This window comes from Phascolarctos cinereus, unplaced genomic scaffold, assembly GCF_003287225.1.
Source record: "Phascolarctos cinereus isolate Bilbo 61053 unplaced genomic scaffold, phaCin_HiC Scaffold_3;HRSCAF=262, whole genome shotgun sequence".
Taxonomy (NCBI): Eukaryota; Metazoa; Chordata; class Mammalia; order Diprotodontia; family Phascolarctidae; genus Phascolarctos; species Phascolarctos cinereus.
The window spans coordinates 166,275,711-166,294,602 of NW_027555736.1; the positions used below are offsets into that span (position 1 = coordinate 166,275,711).

An 18,892-nucleotide genomic window follows, 5' to 3' on the forward strand; every position below is an offset into this window, starting at 1 on the left:
CACCAAGACTCTTAAGACAAGCAGTATATGTAAGTATGTAGTCAAGTAGGTATGTCCTAACATACTGGAGAGGCATTTAGACTTTGGAGTTTGAAGTTGACTTTGGAGTCAGGAAGACTGGGTTTCCTCTTACATATACTGGCCATGTGACCCAACAATGAGGGGGAAAAAAAGGTCATTTGTGACATCACACCCTGAGGCCTTAAAATGCCTGCCAATTTCCTGGTAAAAATATTCCTATCCAATAACGCATTAGACACATTTCCCATCAGTTTGCAGCCATGTTTCACAAAAAGGCCTATTTACACCACTATACTGGAGAGGACATCAACAAAACCAAACCACAAAGAAAACCTCACAAGGACCTAACCAATGGACTAAAAATGTCACATGAAATGATTTCTGATTATCAGAATTGTCTGGGTGCTACAGAAATGAAGGAGCGAGAAGATCATAAATTAAATGGAAAGAGGTTTGAACTCTTTAATTACTTCTCAATATGCTTTTCTAACGTTTCACTTCTGACACTGTTGATCAGCCTCTTCTCTTGGATACTCTCTTCTCCCTAGGTTTCCAGGACACCGCTCTACTCTGGCTCTCCTCCTACCTGTCTGACCACAGCTTCTCAGTCCCCTTACATCCAGGTCATTCCTTCTAACCGGGATTGCCCCACAGGGCTCTGTCCTGGGTCCTTTTCTCTTCTGCCTCTCTATACGATTTCACTTAGCCCTCTCATCAGCTCCCTTTGCTTCAGTTATCATCTCTTTGCAGCTAACTCTCAGATCTCTTGGCCCTAACTTCTCTCCTTACCTTCAGACTCACATTTCTAGTTATCTTAAATTGGATGTCTCATAGATATCTTTTTTAAATTTAATTTTTATTTTTTAATTATGGAATCAAACAAGCATTTCCATAATAGAGTATAATAAAAAGATGATAACACATGAACTTGCAAATCTATTATGTATAACTTGCTATTCCTTTAAAATATATAATAAAGCTATCATGTAAATTTCTTCCCCCCCTTCCCTGGCCTTAAAGATGTCTACCAATAGACACAAATAGGGTGTGTGTGTGTGTGGTGTGTGTGTGTATACACACACAATGCAGATATACACATATATGTATGTATGTAGAATTATCATATATACATACATATATATATATATATATATATATATATATATATATACACACTTCTATTTATCATTTCTTTCTATGGATGCAGATAGAAGCTTTCTTCATATGTCCTTTGTAGTTAATTGGAGTATTTGTATAGTCAAATGACTTATTCGTTCCAAGTCATTCTTAAAACAATATTGCCGTTACTGTATGCAGTGTTCTCTTGGTTTTGCTCATTTTGCTCTTCATTATTTCATGCAAGTCTTTCTATGTTTTTCCTAGGATTATTGAGCTCATTGTTTCTTATAGGGCAGTAGTATTCCATCATGATCATATACCATAACTTGTTCAGCTATTCTCCAATTGATGGGCATCCCCTCATTTTTCAGTTCTTTGTCACCACAAAGAGAGCTACTATAAACATTTTAGAATACATAGGTTCTTTTTCTTTTTCCCTAATCATCTTTGGAAACAGACTTAGTAGTGGTATCGCTGGGTCGAAGGGTATAGGCAATTTGGGCATAATTCCAGACTGTTCTCCAGATTGGTTGGATCAGTTCACACTTCCACCAACAATGAATTAGTGTCCCAATTTTTCCTCACCCTCTCCAAAATTTGTCACTTTCCCGTTCAATTGTTTCAGCCAATCTGATAGATATAAAATGATATCTCAAAGTTGTTTTAATTTGTATTTCTCTAATCAATAATGATTTAGGCCATTTTTTTTCATATGACTATAAACTGTTTTGATTTCTTCATTGAAAAACTGCCTGTACATATCTTTTGGCCATTTGTCAATTGGGGAATGACTCATACTCTTATAGATTTGACAAAGTTCTTTATGTATTTGAAATATGAGACCTTTGCCTGAGAAACTGTCTATAAAATAGTTTTTTCTCCCAATTTTCTGCTTTCCTTCTGATCTTGGCTATATTTCTTTTATCTGTACAAAACCTTTTTAATTTAATGCAATTGAAATTATCCATTTTATACCTAACTTTGCTCTCTACCTCTCTTCCTCTTGTTTATTCATAAATTGTTTGCCTATCCATAAGTCTGATAAGTAATATATTCCACATTCCAATTTTCGTATAATATTTCTATGTCAAGATCAGGGATACATTTTTACTTTATCTTGGTAAGTGATGTAAGATATTGTTCTGTCCCCAGTTTCTGCCATACTGCTTTCCAGTTTTCCCAACAATTTTTTTTACCAAATAATGAATTCTTATCCCAAAATTTTAAGTCTTTACACTTGTCAAGTACAAGGTTACTATATTTATTTGCTGTTGTAAATTGTATATTTACTCTGTTCCATTGATCTACCAGATAGTTTTGATAATGACTGCCTTGTAATATAGTTTAAGATCTGATACTGCTAAACCTCCTTCATTTACATTTTGTTCATTATTTCCTTTCTTGACTTTTTGTTCTTTTTTTTTTTTGCCTTTTTTTGATGAGGCGATCAGGGTTAAGTGACTTGCCCAAGGTCTCACAGCTAGGAAGTGTTAAGTGTCTGAGGCTGGATTTGAACTCAGGTCCTCCTGACTACGAGGCCAGAGCTCTATTCACTGCACCACCTCGCTGCTCCTATGACTTGTTGTTCTTCCAAATGAATTTTGTTATTATTTTTTCCAACTCAGTAAAATATTTTTGGTAATTTAATTAGAATGGCCTTGATTAGTTTAGATAAAATTGTCATTTTTATTATGTCATTTTTACCCTGCCTCGCCATAAACAACGAATATTTCTCCAATTATTTAAATCTGATTTTATTTGTATAAAAAGTTTTTTTATAAGCTTGTTTATATAGCTCCTAGGTTTTTTTTTGGCAGGTGTAGGTATTTTGTACTGTCTAGAGTTATTTTAAATGGGATATCTTTTACTATTACTTCTTGCAGGGTTTTGTTGGTGAGATATAGGAATGCTGATGATTTATGTGGATTTACTTTGTATCCTGCTACTTTGCTAAAATTTTTAATTGTTTTAACTAACTTCTTAGTTGAGTCTTTTGGATTTTTCAAATGTATCTTCTGCAAAAAGAGATAGTTTTATTATCTCATTCCTTATTCTAATTCCTTCTGTTTCTTTTTCTTCTCTTAATGCTATTTCTAGGATTTCCAATACAATATTGAATAATAATACTGGTGATGGTGGGCTTCCTTGTTTCACACCTGATCTTACTCGGAAGTGTTCTAGCTTATCTCCATTATAAATAATGCTTGTTGATGGCTTTAGGTAAATGTTTTTTATCAATTTAAGGAAAAATTCATTTGTATACCAATATTTTCAAGTTTTTAATAGAAATGAGCATTGACCTTTATCAAAAGCTTTATCTGCATCTATTGATATAACCATATGATTTTTTAAAAAGTTTTATTATTGATATAGTCAATTATGTTAATAGTTTCCCTTATGTTAAACCATCTCTGGTATAAATCCCATTTGATTATAACGTATAATCTTTGTAACATATTGATACAATCTTTTAGCTAGTATTTTATTTAGGATCTTTCCATACATATTCATTAATGAAATTTGTCTATAATTTTCTTACAATGTTTTTATTCTTCTTGGTTTAGTTATCAGGATCATATTTGTTTTGTAAAAGGTGTTTGGTAGGATCCCTTCTTTTCCCATTATTCCAAATAGTTTATTTAACATTGGAATTACTTGATCTTTAAATGTTTGATAGAATTCACTTGTAAATCCATCTGGTCCTGGTGCTTTTTTCTTAGGAAGCTCCTTTATGGCTTGCTCAATTTCTTTTTCTAAAATAGATCGATTAAAAAATTAAAAAATAAAATAGATCTATTTAGATATCCTAATTCCTCTTCTGCTAATTTAGGCAATTTATATTTTTGTAAATATTCTTCCATTTCACTTAAACTGTTAAATCTATTGGCATATAATTGAGCAAAATAAACTCCTTATAATTGCTTTAATCTCGTCTTCATTGGTGGTATATTCACTCTTCATTTTAAATACTAGTGATTTGGTTTTGTTAAATCAATTTAAAGTTTATCTATTTTAATTTATTTTTTCATAAAACCAGCTTCTAGTTTTATTTATTAACTAAAGTAATTTATTTATGAATTCAATTATACCCAGTTTTATTAATCTCATCTTTAATTTTTAGGATTTTCAATTTAGTGTTTAATTGGGGATTTTTACTTTGTTCTTTTTCTAGTTTTTAAAAATTGCACACCCAATTCGTTAGTCTGCTCTTTCTCTATTTATTTAGACATATAATTTTTTCTCTGATTGCTGCTTTTGTTGCATCCCATAGGTTTTGATGCATTTTCTCATTGTTGTCATTGTCTTTAATGAAATTATAGACAGTTTTTGATTCATTCTTTAACCCACTGTTTCTTTAATATTAGGTTTTTAATCTCCAATTAGTTTTTAATTTATGCTTCCTTGGTCCCTTATTAAATATAATTTTATTGTGTTTTGATCTGAAAAGGATATTTTTAATATTTCTGATTTTCTGATTTTAACTATAAAATTTTTATGTACTAATGTGGCCAGTCTCTGTAAATGTACCATGAACCACTGAGGAAAAAGGTATTTTCTTTTCTATTTCCATTCAACTCTCTCCAGATAGCTATCATATTTAGCTTATCTAAAATTCTATTTATTTCCTACACTTCTTAATAGATTTATCTAGTTCTGAGAAGGGAAGATTAAAATACCTCACTATAATAGTACTACTCTCTATCTCCACCTGTAATTCATTTAACTTTTCTTTTAAAAATTTAGACGCTATAGTATTTGGTTCATATAGGTTTGGTATTGGTATTGCTTCCTTGTCCATGATACCTTTTATCAAAGTTTAGTTGCCTGTTTATCTCCTTTAATTAAATTTTAGCCATCACTTTGTCTGAGATCCTAATTGCTACCCTGGCCTTTTTTGCATTAGTTGAAGCATAATAAATTCTACTCCAACCTTCCACTTCAACTCTATGCGTATCTCTTACTCTTAAATGTGTTTCTTGAGAACAACATATTGTTGGATTCTAATTTTTAATACATTCTGCTGTTTCTGTTTTATGGGTGAGTTCATCCCATTCACATTCAAAGTCATAATTACTACATGTCAATTTCCCTCCTTATTTTTACTCACTATTTTCCTTCTCAACCTCTCTTTTTACCCTATCCTCATTACCTTATCTTCTCCCCTTATCCTCCTATTCCTCATTTTACCCACTTCTCTATGAGTCCCTTATCTTCTCCCCCTACCCTCTAATCTTAATCTATATACCCTTCTAAAAGTCTCTCCTTCATCTTGCTCCCCACATATAAGAGAAATGAGGCCAGATTCATGTAGCTAGGTGGCGCCATAGTGCACAGAGTGCTGGGCCTGGAGTCAAGAAGACCTGAGTTTGAGTTCAAATGTAAAATTGAGATAATACAGGTTCCAATTAATTTGCATGACTGAATACATCTATGTTTTGGGGTTTTTTTATGATATCATTTATGTTCCTCTGCATTGTCCTCTTTTCTCACTTTCTCAGGGCATTTTTATTCACAGAATGTCACCAAGTGCATTTTTTTCTAGGACTGAACTTATATTTTCATTCCTATTGAGTAATCACAATGAGGAGTAAGGCACCCAGAGAATATGGTGCTGGGCCTGGAGAGTCAGGAAGCCCCAAATTAAATTTTAGCCTCAGATTCTTAATAGCTGTGTCACTCTGGGCAAGTCATTTAACCTCAGTTTTAACTGTAAAATGGTGATAATAGTAGCTCCTACCTCCCAGGGTTATTGTAAGAATCAAATGAGATAATAATTGTAAAGTGCTTAGCATAGTCACTGGCACATAGTGGGCACTTAATAAATGCTGGCTATTATTATTACTATGTAGAAGGGCCTTGACCTGAATAAGCTGTTGTATTGACTCTATCCCTTCTTAGAACTTTGAGTAACGGCAGGACTCAGCTTTATTGGATGAATCATAAAATGTTAAGGGTTGGAAGAGTCTACAGAGATCCTTGGTCCAACTCCCTTATTTTACAGATTAGGAAACTGAGAGCAATTTGCTCAAGATCACATAGTTCCAATGATAATTACTTACTGGTGTTTAGGAACTATCACAATACACAATATTTGACTCATATGGATATATATAGACATATATATACATATGTATGTCTATATATATGTATATATAGACATACATATGTCTATATATATGGAGAGAGAGAGAGAGAGAGAGAGAGAGAGAGAGAGAGAGAGAGAGAGAGAGATTGTCTCAACATAAATTCAGTTGCGTTTATATCCTGACTGTACATACATTCTTCACTCCCTAGGAAAGTTGAAGTGCAAAATCTTATAGAATCAGCACTTAACAAATGTTTGATGATTTGAATTAACCCACTTTTGCCAGTTTCTAAAGAGAAGGGAGGCCTGCAAGTCAATAACGTTATTCTGTTTCATGACTTATAATCTGTTTTCTACATAAAAGCCTCCCAAATGATTGTTTTTTGTTTTTTGTTGTTTAGTCTTTTACATTCCTGTCCAGCTCTTCATGATCCCATTTGAGTTTTTTCTTGGCAAAGTAACTGGAGTGGTTTGCCGTTCCCTTCACCAGCTCATTTTACAGATGGAGGGAACTGAGGCAAACAGTGTTAAGAAAACTTGCCAAGGATTACATAGCTGATAAGTGTCTGAGGCTGGATTCGAACTCAAGACTTCCTGACTCCAGGTCTGATGTTCTATCTGCTCTACTACCTAGCATTCCCTCCCTTTTGTCTACACCTAATCAATTTCTTTTCTTTTCTAGATGGTTATGTGGACAATTATTGTACTTTAGATTCATGCCAAGACTCAGTGATTCTGTTTGTATTAAAATTCCTTGTTAACAGATCTTATTATGCCTATGATTAGTAGATAAGTATTAGAGATTTGCCTGAGGCTCAGAAAGGAGTCAATCAGTTGCCCGGGATACAGAGTTAGTATCGTAGATAGGATTTAAACCAAGGTCATGGGATCATAGATTTAGAGCTGGAAGAGATATCAGGGGACAACAAATCCAACCCTTACATTTTACAGGTAAGGAAACTGAGGCACAGAGAGATTAAGCATCATACCCAGGATCACACAGCTAATGAATATCTTAAGAGAAATTTGGAACTAGGTCTGACACACCATGTCCGGCCTTCTATCCATCATGCGATGGTGCCCCTTTGCAAATAGGGAGGAAGGGAAGGAGAAAAAAAAGCTTTTCTGGGTCAAATGGTAAATTATGGTTGGTAAACCTCTGCATTCAAGAGACCAGGCCTGGGCTAGGAAATAGAAGTTGGTCATGGTCCTCATTGCCTGTTTGGAAAATAAATTTGTCTGGCTTAGGTAAGATTGTTGGGATGCCTGAAATTCTCTCATTTCCTGAATAAAATGGAGTATTCAGTGCATATCATTGTTCATTCCTGTCCTATTCTTTGTGACCCCATTTGGAGTCTTCTTGGCAAAGATACTGGAGTGGTTTGCCATTTCCTCCTCCAGCTCATTTTACAGATGAAGAAACTGAAACAAATGGGGTTAAGTGACTTACCCAGGGTCACACAGCTGGTAGGTATCTGAGGCTAGATTAGAACTCATTGGATGAGTCTTCCTGACTCCAGGCCTGACACTGTAGCCACTGTGCACCCAAGACATGTGGCTATGGTCAAATGCAGAAGGTGATGTGGTATCATTAAAAATGCCCCAGATGTAGATGTAAAGGTTTCTCCAGAGAAGGGAAATAAAGCAAATCAGGTCACTGCAAACTGGCTTGGCTTAATATCAATGGAGCCAACATGTGGAAGGGGACTCCCCACTCTATCAGACCCCCACTCTACAGAAGTAGGCCAGCAGGTCATAAGACATTTGTTAGCTTTTCTGTGCAATCATACACACCAGAGGGAGGGATATTTTAATGAAGAAAAAAAAGATGATATACTCACAGTTTTCAGCTATTATGTTCCTCTCTAACACTTTTATCATGCTGTATCAGTAAAATAGCAAATAGACAGTAGTGCATTTGTGAACATTAATAATGAATTAAAGTAGCTTTTTGATGGAAGAGTATTGATAATCTATAAGAGAATAAAACTTTCAAGACTATTGCTTCCTGTGAAAGATATCAAATGAAGTGAATTTGCACTAAATTACATTCTGCTAGTTCATTTTCTTTTAAATAAATCAAACAATAAGCCATAATATATTGCAAAAATGCCAGCTGTGTACCTTCAGTTACATTGCTATAATACTTATCCCCAGTCTGGAAACATGAGCATTCATTGCTAAATAAACCTTGGCTTCCTTGATACATGTGGTGATGCTGTTCATAATATTGTTAATGGTGTGATAACTGCTAGATCAGTAGCTTCATTCATCATTGGTTTTTTTTTTAATGTCTTGATTCAATTATAGACTCAGACCCATCCCTCCTGCAAGCTCCCCATTTGTGCTAAAGATGACATCTTCCTAGTTACCCAAGTTCATAACCTTGGAGTCATCTCTGACTCTCCCTTACTCCCCACTTCTGATCAGTTGCAAAAGTTCTATTGAGCTTTCTTCTCCAATATCTCTAGCATCAGTCTCTGAAGATTTTGTTCCCAAGGCCACCACCCTAGATTAAGCCCTTTTTTCTACTTGCCTGGACCACTTTTGATTTTTCTTCATGCTTCCAGTCTCCTCTCCAATTCATCCTTCACACAACATCAAAATGCCATTCCTTTATTCTTTTTAAAATTTACTTATTTTTAGTTTTCAGCAATCACTTCCATAAGATTTTGAATTTTAAATTTTTCTCCCCTTCCCTCCGTACCTCTGTCCCCAAGATGGTGCACAATCTGATATCAGCTCTACATATACGTTCCTACCAAACATATTTTCACATTAGTCATGTTGTAAGTAAGAATTAGAACCAATAGGAGGAACCACAAGAAAAAAGAAACAAAACACAACAAAAGAAAAAAAAGAACGAATAGTATGCTTCGATCTGCATTCAAACTCCATCATTCTTTCTTTGGATATGGAAAGCATTTTCTATCATGAGACTTTTCGAGATGTCTTAGATTCTTGCATTGCTAAGAAGAGCTAAGTCTATCAAAGTTAGTCATCATACAATGTGGCTGTTACTGTGTACAACATTCTCCTGGTTTTGCTCACTTCACTCAGCATCAGTCCATACAAGCCTTTCCAAGTTTTTCCGAAGTCTGCCTGCTCATCATTTCTTATAGCACAAGTATAATTATCTTATATCTATTATCATATCTTATAGCACATTACATTCATATACCACGACTTGCTCAGCCATTCCCCAGTTGATGGGCATCCTCTCAATTTCCAATTCTTTGCCACCACAAAAAGAGCTGCTATGAATATTTTTGTACAGGTGGGTCCTTTTCCCATTTGTATGATCTCTCTGGGATATAGCCCTAAAAGTGATATTTGCTGGGTCAAAGGATATGCACATTTTTATAGCTCTTGGGCATAGTTCCAAATTGCTCTCCAAAATCATTCCTTTATTCTTCATGTCTGACAGTGCCACTCTCTACTCAAAAATCTTCAATTTTCCTTACTGCTTCTAGGATAGAAATGCAAAATCTATAGCCTGGCATTTAAGGTTCTTCATAATCTGGCTCTCACTTTTCTAGTCTAACTTCTTATTACTCCTCTTTATCAACTCTGTTCTCATCAAACTGGCCTGTTAACTGTTCTTTATACAGAACAATACATCTGCTGGCTTTGTTGGGTGCACAGGTAGGGTCCCTATCCCCTAGGTTCACTCTCTTCTTCTGTTTTTTAATTTTTCTCCTTGACACACTAGCCTCTTCCTTAATTGGCCATTACGCGGAACTGAAGTGTATTCGGTGTATTTACTGTGATTATCATTATTATTAATGGTGTTGTTGTGAGTTGGAAAAAGACCACAGACTCCAAGTCCTATCTGACTGGATCCACTGCAAATTTACATTCTTTTAATTCAGCTGGGCCCTCATTGTAGCAAAGCAAGCCTTCTACTCCTTCCTAACCGGTGCTCTATGGTACTTACCAGAGCCGTTGTTCCAAACCTTTCTGTTCTCCTCAAGCCTCTGATAGCTGTTCTCCTCACAGCTCTCTAAGTTTAACTCATAAAACATAAGGAAAAAAAAAACATGAAGTTGTTTGCCAAGAGCTCCTTCTTGCCTCTTACCTCATCTCACATTCCCCCTGACCTTATCTCCTGTTTACTCCTTTATTCCTGTCTCTAAAGAAGAGGTGGCCTTGCTCTTCACCCAAGTCAACCCCTCTACATCCCTTTGATCCTATCATCTTCTATTTTCTTCAGTAAATTTCCCCTTCTCACATTCTCTCTCCTTCCCTCCCTCTCCTCTTCTCTTTTCTCTCTCCCTCTCGCTCCTCTTCTCCTTCCCTCTCCCTTTCTCTCTCACTCTTTTCTCTTCCCCTTCCCTCTCCTCTCTCTTTCTATCTCTTACATTCAGTTTCTCCCTGTATACTAGTCCCTCCCCGATGCCTACAAGCACATATAAGTCTATTCTTTAAAACAATCCTCCCTAGAGTTTATTATTCCTATTATCTATCATCCTCAAATTCTCCACCTTGAGTTTGTTGAGGAAGAGTGAAGAGTTGAAGATAACAAACTGAGACCTGGTATAAACCTTAATTTAAAAAGGCCAAGGTCACCCACTGCATCCTGGGCCATCGCCAGTCTTTGTCTTGCCACTGGACTCTGATGACTCTGAAAGAGAGAGAGGTTAATGACTTTGCACCACCCTGCCTCACTGAAATCCAAAGACACCGCCCTCGTGATGTCATTGGTCCTCTTCAAGGACAAAGGACAAACAACAACAAGCAATAAAAAAAAATCTACTCTCATTGACTCTGCCCCCTTTTCTCTTACTCTTTCATAAACCTTTGATATTTTTGGTGACATTTGACTCCACTGACTACTTTCTCCTTCTACACACTTTCTCTTCTCTGGGTTTCTGTAACATAGCTCTCTCTCTCTCTCTCTCTCTCTCTCTCTCTCACTCTCGCTCTCTCTCTGTCTCTGTCTCTGTCTCTGTCTCTCTCTCTCTTTCTCTCTCTCCTCTTCCCAATGTCAGAAGTCTTCTCAATTGACTTTGCAGGATTTTCATCCATGTCACATCCATTAACTCTGCTTGTCTGCCAAGACTTTGCTCTGGGTCCTCTTTTTTTTCCTTTCTTTCCATATTCTTCAGTTGGTCATCTCATTAGCTTCCAACAGGTTCCATTATCTCAATTACCATTCTCTGCAGTTGGCTCCCAGATGCATATATCAAGACTTAGTCTCTTTTCAGAGTTCCAGTCCCTTATTACCAACTGCTGATTATACATTTAGAAAAGGGAAACAGCAGGAAATAAGCATTTCTTAGTAGCCTACTATGTGCTAGGCATTTTATCAATGTTACTTCAGTTGGTGCTCACAAAGTTGTTGTGAGATAGGAGACAGAGATGAAGCGACCTGACCAGGGTCACTTAGGAAGTGTGTAGGTTTGGATTTGTTTTTCCTGAATCAAGGCCCAGCTATAAATCTCAAACTTAACAACATGTGTAAACCAAAACTCATTATCTCCCCCAACACACAGACTCACTTCAAATCTGATATTTCCTATATTTTTTCAAAGAGAACTACCATCTTTCTGCAACCTCAGGGTTATCCTTCTTACTCACCTTATGTATTCATGTGTTGAATCTCACCATTTCTGCTTCCGTGACATCTGAAACCCTTCACTATCTCTCCATTCGCAAAGCCACCACTCTGATACAGGTTCTCATCACCTCTTACCTGCACTACTGCAAAAACCTCTTACCTGGTCTCCCTACCTCATCTTCCCTTATCCCAATTCATCTTCAATACAGTTTTCAAAGTGATTTTCTTAAGGCACAGATCTGAGCATGTTGTCTTCCCCCCCATTCAATAAGTTCTAGTAGCTCCCTATTACCTTTGGTATCAAATACAGACACAGCTAGGTGACACAGAGGATAGCGTTCTGGACCTGGAGTCACAAAAACTCAATTTCCAGAGTTCAAATCTGGCCTCAGACACTTACTAGCTGTGTGACCCCGGGCAAATCACTTAATCCTGTTTGCCTCAGTATCCTCATCTGCAAAATGAGCTAGAGAAGGGAATGGCAAACCAACCACTCCAGTATCTTAACTTAACGCAGCTCTTAATACTCTTAACACAGTTCCTTGCACGTGGTAAGCTCTTAATAAATACTTGTTTTGGGGACAGCTAGGTGGTGCAGTGGATAGAGCACCAGCCCTGGAATCAGGAGGACCTGCGTTCAAATCCGACCTCAGACACATGACACTTACTAGCTGTGTGACCCTTGGCAAGTCACTTAACCCCAATTGCCTCAATAAAAAGCAAACATAAAAAATAAAAATAAATGCTTGTTTTGATTTGATGAAATGGAGTTGTTGCTCTCACCTTGCAACACCTATCATCACCCTCACCTGTGGGGTTGCTACAGATGGGTTTGCTACATATTCATATCAGATCCCTTTATATTTTCAATATCAGAATTTTAACTGAAATGTTTGATGCAAATAATTTTCCAATTTAACAGCTTCTCTTCTTAGTTTAACTATATCAAGCTTGTTCCTGCAAAATCATTTTAAGATTTTGTGTAATTAAACTTGTCTTTTTGGAAGTCCCTCTATCCCTTGTCTGGTGTGAATTATTGTGCTAACCGGAACTTTAGGAAGGAATCTTCTTCCCTCCTCTGAGTTCTTTTTGTGATGTAGCCTTTTATATTTAGGTTACATCCAATTCAAATTTATCTAGCAATTCTTATCAGATGGGGAGATGTTCTACCATTAGTTTGAGTTTACAGACAAAGCAATTGTGTTGATTTGCTTTTAGGTCTTGCTTATCTAGTCTGTTCCACTGATTTAGTTTTTCTTAAATTTCAACTAATACCAAATAATTTTGATGATTACTGTTTTATAATATCATTTAAGATCTAATAGTACTCGGTCCCCTTTGTTTCCAATTTGTCCTATTTTCCCTTGAAATTATAGAGACATTTTTTGCTTCCAAATGAATTCTTATTTTATCTAGTTCTTTAAAGTAATCCCTTGGTAATTTGCTATAGCACTAAATTTGCAAATTAAATTAGGAAGTATCATCATTTTTATTATATTGCTATGGCTCAAACATGAACAAAAATGCCTCTCTAATTATTTTACTCTTGCCTTATTTCTAAAAAAGAGCATTTTAAGTCATCATATTTTATCTATTTTATAGTTATTTTGAATAGAATTTTTCTATCATTTTCTTCTGAAATTCTATAGATACTGGTTATTTTGTGTATTTATTATGTGTTCTGCTACATTACTGAAACTACAGACCATTTCAATTATCATCTTCATTTATGCTTTGGAGTTTTCCATATGAATCATTATATGGTCTATTACAGGGCAAAATTTTGTCTCCATTTGTTGGTATTTATTCCCTTAAGTTCTTTCATATACCTTATTGCTACAGCTAGCAGTTCTGGAAATGTGTTAAATAATGATGAGGAGGGAAACATAATTTACCCCTATGCTTCTTAGCAAAACTCATTGGGTCTTCATTTTAGTTCCAAGCTCTAGATCATATTAAAGAAATACTGTGCGTTCTTATGCTTTTGTTTTTAACATAATGAATGTTTTCTTTTGGTTAAATCCTTTTCTGTACCTATTGATATAATCATCTTGTGGCCTGTTTTTGTCACTTATGTGGTCAAATGTGTTAATTTTTTATAATGTTGAACCATCTTTGCAGTCCTGGCAAAAATTTAATTTGACAATAAGTACATTTTAATATGCTGCCATAATGTTTTATATTTGTAGCTGTCAGTCCCAAGTATATCTCAATAGATTAATTCCCAAATATTTTATACATTTTATAATTATTTTTAGAATTTCACATTTTTAGTCTAGCATAGAAATATGGATGATTTTTCTGCATCTATTTTGTATTTCACCCTTTTATTGAAGCTTATAGTCATCCCAGTTGGTTTCTTCACTAATTCTGTGGGATTTTCTGAGTGAACTATTTTGTAATCTGCAAAGGGGAATATACTTGTACTCTCCTCTTTGCTGATGTTTATACCTTTAATTGCTCCCTCTTATTTTAGTGCTTAAAGTGGCATTTCTACTTGCTTCATTCTTGCTTTACCCTTGAACTTGTTGGGAAAGCTTCCAATGTTTCTGCATTCTTGATAATTCCTTGTTTTAGAAATCTATGTTAAATCATGTTTTAAAAGGGTTCTTCCACACCTAAGCAGATGGTGCAGGGGTTAGAATGCTGGTCAGAAAGACCTGAATTCAAATCTAACCTCAGACACTAGCTATCTGACCCTGGACAAGATCACTTAATTGCTATTTGCCTCAGTTTCCTCATCTGTAAAATGGGGACAATAATAGCAGCACCTACCTCCAAAAATCAAGTAAAATAACATTATTTGTAAAAAGAGCTTAATATAGTGCCTGGCACATAGTAGGCAATATATAAATGTTTATTCCTATCCTTATTCCCAATAATACAAGTAAGAATCATATTTTGTCAAAGGCTTTCCCTGCACCTAAGAATATAATAATGTGAGCTTGTTGTCTTAACTGTTTATATTATTAATTATGCTAATTGTTGAACCCCTATTGTTGAACCATCCTCATATCCCTGGTATAAGACCAACTTGAACATATTGAATAAATTTTGCAATATATTCATACTCTGCTCAGATTTTTAAAAAATGGTATAAATATTTATTAGTAGAATTGGTCTATAGTTCTCTTTCTTTATCAAGATTAATGCCACATCAGGCACCAAGCCCAGCTAATAGTCCACTAAGAAACTTACAAAAGCTAAACTTATCCTAGCCAGTTCATCAAACTCTTCTGCTAGTCCTATGCAGTGTGTTCTACCTGAAAAAGCAAAACAAGGATTTACAAATCAAGGCCCCGTAATACAGTTCATGAGACTGAAAGTCATGTTGCACTATTGCTATTTAGTATAGGAGGACAGAAAACAACAAAACACTTAAAATGCTTTCTTCATAATTTACTAATATGAGACAACTGGTTCATACGGGTTAATGCTGATAATTTCAAGTATTACAAAGGGCTTCTTTGCCTACAAGGATGAGGGGAAAGCAGAGACTGGAAAAATGGCTGACGTTGATGCTCATAAGGTATCTGGGGAATCAGGGCATGAAAAATAGACTATAAAATTCAAATAATTTAACATCATTTGGCTTTAGTCCCCCTAACAACACTCCAAATTTTTTGTGTCAATCACTTGGCTTAATTTTATGACAACAATAGATCAGCGTATACACTTCTTCAGAGATTGATTCAAAACATCTCACTGACCAAATGAAACGGAAAGGAAACCAAATTGAGTTGATTTCCCCAAAGCTCAGTTAGTTGTTTGTCAATCGAGTACTGGATTCTATGTTTTTCCACACATTTCATCACTCTCTTTTGTTGTGTTTTTAAGACTCTCCGCTCCCCGAAAGAAAAATTCAAGAATAGTAAGTCATAAAGACTGTATTTCAGTGCCTGTTAACACCAGACCAGCGGGTTGTTGCTGCGGCTGTTGTTGTGGCTGCTGTTGTAAGAAAATCAAGTACTTCCAGGAACCTTCAAACTCTAAAAGAAACAAGATCAATCACCAAAGCACAAAGAAAGGTGAAGCAAAATTCAGAAATCAATGTCAAGAGAAATGCTGTAATTCAGCCTATATACCCACCAGAAGATAAGCAAAGACCATCAGAAGATGAAGAGATAGTTCTTCCTCTACCATGTGGCTTAAACTTCTTGAAGATGGAAGAAGAGAGAGAAGGCCAGTTAAAAACTGATGATAATTACTGTTATGAAGAAAAAAAAACTTGTCGTCAAAATGATAATGCGAAGACTGAATACTAAGTATAGTATTGGAAAAAGGTTAATTTTTGCTCACTTTGATGAAACTCAACTTTTTCATCCAAGTCAATACTAAAGCTGTTATCAGAAGAAGTCTAGGTGAACCTACAAGATATCCTAGGCATCTTCATCACACTATAAGAAATCCATCAAGAAATTCTTTGTTCCCTTTTTTTTTTTTGCTTCCATGGGGTCTATATGTCTTGTCTTCATTAAGGGAATGATGAATATGTTGATATGCTAAGAAGAAAAATTGCTCCAGAATTGTAGAAATCCCCAAATGGAGGTGGGAGATGGCAATATGACCTTGCATCATGTCACATGTCACAAAAGTTTATTAAATTCATCTAAGAGCTAGAGATAAGCTTGTTTCTATAGCCTGGGAACTCACCGAAACCCCACTGAAAATCCTTAGGTTAAAATAAAGGGGGTAGACTAGGAAAGATGGATTGTTTGTAAAAGGTATGCTTAATATCTGATGTAATAAAAGTGTAATTTTATGATGAAGAACTGAACAATGTGTCAAAATTCTATGAACTCTATGCCAATTGTCTAAAACAAGTGATTACAGCAAAAATATACTATGCATATTAAAAGGTTTTTTAAAGATGTAAAAGTATTATAAAGTTTATAGTTTAAGTCAATACACTTATTTTAAATTACTTCAGGTAAGTTATATGCCTCTGGCATTGTCTCTGGCAGCCACCACACTTCTTTTCTGGTTCCAATTTTTAGTAAACAGCTTTCCTATTCTATCCTTCTATCTTCATATGTACTCATTTACTTCATACGTACAGAGGTGTATGTGTGCGTGCGCATATGTGTACACATCTGGTCACAGCCATTTTAAATGATAATAGTTAATATTTACATAGCATTAGTATTAGTACAATCTGTATGGTAGGACACTTGAGCTGTAGGGGCAGAAAAAGCAGCAGCTCCTGCTAATAGCTCTTCAGAAGGCACTGGTATGTCTCCCATTTTTAGATTGCTTTCAGGAAGCACCAGGGAAACAGAAAAACTCAAACTTTCCTACCTGGGTCTTATACTATAGGTGCAGAGTTGACTATTTTTGACCAGAGTAAAGGAAAGAAAATTAGGTAAGACCTCTTCACTGGCATAGCAGAATAATTCTGGAGGTCTAGTGAGCCTTGATGGTTCCCATAAATGTCTATGTGTGTCCCCCAGCATCATGTTGATCCTTAGAAAATTCCTGTGCATAGGTTATGCTATAAGTTACCTAATATCTAGGTATAGACAACACCAAAAGGCTACAAAACAATGATTATTTTACCTAATTATTTGCCTATTCATTTACTTATCTATTTATTCATTTATCTATTTTCACATCTAATTTTTTCAGTTATCAAGTATTTATTTTTCTTATTCCCATCTTTCTCTGTCTTGCAAATAAGAAAAAGAAAAACACTTGTTAAAAAAAAAAAGGGCACTGTCAACCCAAACAAATTCCCATATTGATCATGCCTGAAAATGTATCTCATTCTGCATATTTAGTCTATTACCTCTGTGTCAAGAGATGAGTGGCATTCTTCATCACTGGTCCTCTGGAATTAGGGTTGAATTTTATCACAAGGTCAGTGAGAGCTGTATCTTTTGAGAGTTTTTAAAGTTTTGTTATTTGAGAAGTGGCCAGCATCATGGCCAGGGAAGGTCATGTGACCATTTCAGCGTTCCAATGCATGGGATTTCCCTGGTATATTTAAAGAAAAGAAAGGGCTAGTACTGTAGCTATTTGGTAATTTGTCAGATTTCTACACTTTTCAATTTGGGGAGTAGAGAGAAGGCAAATTTGAGGGTTGGACCAAGGTGAGCTTCTAGGGAAGCATATGTCTAGGTTTCCTAAGAGCAAAATTTCCAAATAAAAGAATGTTTCTGTGACTCTTTCCCCTTATATTAATGTGCAGGGAGGTAGCTGGGGGAAAATATGTGAGTCTAGGGGCAGTTAGGTGGCGCAGTGGATAGAGCACTGGCCCTGAAGTCAGGAAGACCTGTGTTCAAATCTGGCCTTAAACCAAACCCTTGACACTTAATAGATGTGTGACCCTGGGTAAGTCACTTAACTCCAACTGCCTGAAAAAAAAGAAAAGAAAATATGTGAGTCTGCTTGTCTCTTTTCTAGGTATCTGGTACCCTGAGCATGGATACTGGATGGTCTCTGGTTGATAAGGGCTTAGTGTTCTAGATAAGGCCAGGTTTTTGATGAGATAGCATTTCTGATACTTGTTTTGAGATTTAATTTCAGTAGCCAAAGGGTAAGTTTAATAATAATATAGTACTTACTATGTGTCAGACACTGTGCTAAGTACTTTACAAATATTATCTCATTTGATCCTCCCTCACAACAACCCAGTGAGTTAGGTGCTATTATTATTCTCATTTTATAGATGAGGAAATCAAGTGACTTGCCTAGGATCTCACAGCTCATAAGTATCTGAAGCCAGATTTGAACTCAGCTTTTCCTGATTCTAGGCCCTGTGCTCTTATCTACTGTGCCATCTAGCTAACCCTAGTTTAAGAGCACAAAAATAACGTCCTTCTCTATTTTCTTGGCCATGTCTTTGTCTGACTGTCAGAGTTTGGAGGAGAGTTACATTTTCCAAAGTATAAAACCCTGCAAGGTAGACAATATAAATATTATTATCCAATCTTACTAGAATATGAGGTTTGAAGAATTTAAATGACTTGTTTAATTAGTTATACTTAATACAAGAATTGAAATTCAAATCCAGGTCTTGAACCCACTGACTTGAAAGTCAGCATTCTTTCCACTAGTTGTACCTTCTCCTTACCAACTCCAAACATTTCTGGACATTCTGATGAAAC

At 35.7% G+C, this 18,892-nt stretch overlaps 2 long non-coding RNA genes across 2 annotated transcripts in view; both read left to right on the forward strand.

Moving 5' to 3' along the window:
• Window positions 1-18,892, forward strand: part of LOC110207639 (uncharacterized) — a 52,105-nt gene that overhangs the window by 27,311 nt on the left and 5,902 nt on the right. The window lies entirely within an intron of this gene.
• On the forward strand, window positions 211-15,788 carry LOC144456193 (uncharacterized). Its single transcript, XR_013485102.1, has 2 exons — window positions 211-472; window positions 15,624-15,788. It is a non-coding gene; the product is annotated as an uncharacterized LOC144456193 (long non-coding RNA).